The sequence below is a fragment of the Cebus imitator genome, unplaced genomic scaffold, assembly GCF_001604975.1.
Source record: "Cebus imitator isolate Cc_AM_T3 unplaced genomic scaffold, Cebus_imitator-1.0 Scaffold113, whole genome shotgun sequence".
Taxonomy (NCBI): domain Eukaryota; kingdom Metazoa; phylum Chordata; class Mammalia; order Primates; family Cebidae; genus Cebus; species Cebus imitator.
Genome location: NW_016107428.1, coordinates 223,243 through 224,383, shown reverse-complemented (window position 1 = coordinate 224,383; position 1,141 = coordinate 223,243). Strand labels below are relative to the sequence as shown.

Below are 1,141 nucleotides of genomic sequence, written 5' to 3'. Positions count from 1 at the left end.
TACTTATAAACATGATGGTTCAATGAGAACTTTTAGAGTATTGATGACCTAAATGTGGACATCTACATAATCATTAATTGTTACCACAATGCTACAAGGCAATATAAGCACAATTTGCCTCTCTGATCCCTAAACATAGCCTAATATCACTCACTCAATCAGCATCATACTGGAAATGATATGACCAATTATGGCAGGTAGTAGATGTCCAGTCACACTGGTATTACTTTTAGCCAGATGTCTCTTGTCCTTGTGAGTTCTTTTGGTCCTAAATTGTGAAATAGCAACAGAGCGAACCAACTCACCTACTCAAGGCAGATTTCTCATTTCTAGATTTGTCCTGAAACCAACAGATCCAGATCTCTCCTACCAAATACCATGAAATTTAAAGAAACAAAACTTACAAAATAAAGCAGCAGCAACAACAACAATGAAATCTTAAAAGAGTAAATATAAGTATCAAGCATCAACCCCCCTCTCCAAATAATATCTCTCTTCTTCAATAAGGTTCCCAGAAAGTAATTCAATTTCTTAGCTGGTGTCCAATATTTGGGATCATTTAATTCAAGACTGAAGGACTTAAAATGGTTTTTTAAAAAAGGAAAAAAAGTTAGATTTCTAGAGAAAAGTAAAATGTTTTAAGTTGAACATTATGAGGGATTTGATGGGGGCAGCTTTGCCAAGTAGAACTGGAGACTGGTCCACTGTTTAGGCTTTTTACAAAAGACTGCAAAGATTGTTTCCGTACAACAGGAAGTCACCAAGTTGACGAGTCCCAATGCAAATGACTCGCACTAGGAACCCTAATAGTGCTGCTGTTAAATCATTTGCAAATGTGTGGGGCTGAGATGACAAAGAACTCTGTTTTCCCAGGTAGCATCTCAAGTATGGTTGATTGCACCTTCAGCCCCACATTGAAAAGTATAGTGTAAACACAGCTAAGGGACTGCCTCCTTCAAATTACGCACAAGGCACACCTACTAACAGGAGATGTTGTGAAAGCCAGGTGGGGCTTTGTCTTTCAAGTCCCTCCATTCAAAAATAAGCATATTCTGTACCAAAAAAGAGAAAGAAAGAAAAAGAAAGAGAGAGAGAGAAAGAGAAAGAAAGAAAGAAAGAAAGAAAGAAAGAAAGAAAGAAA

General features: G+C 37.2%; 1 protein-coding gene and 1 long non-coding RNA gene across 8 annotated transcripts in view; one reads left to right on the top strand and one right to left on the bottom strand.

Moving 5' to 3' along the window:
- BDNF (brain derived neurotrophic factor) overlaps positions 1 to 1,141 on the bottom strand; it is a 67,600-nt gene that overhangs the window by 18,367 nt on the left and 48,092 nt on the right. The window lies entirely within an intron of this gene.
- Positions 1 to 1,141, top strand: part of LOC108311307 — a 39,653-nt gene that overhangs the window by 35,255 nt on the left and 3,257 nt on the right. The window contains exon 2 of the long non-coding RNA XR_001828127.2: positions 334 to 518. This is a non-coding gene — a long non-coding RNA (uncharacterized LOC108311307). The remainder of the gene's footprint in view (positions 1 to 333; positions 519 to 1,141) is intronic.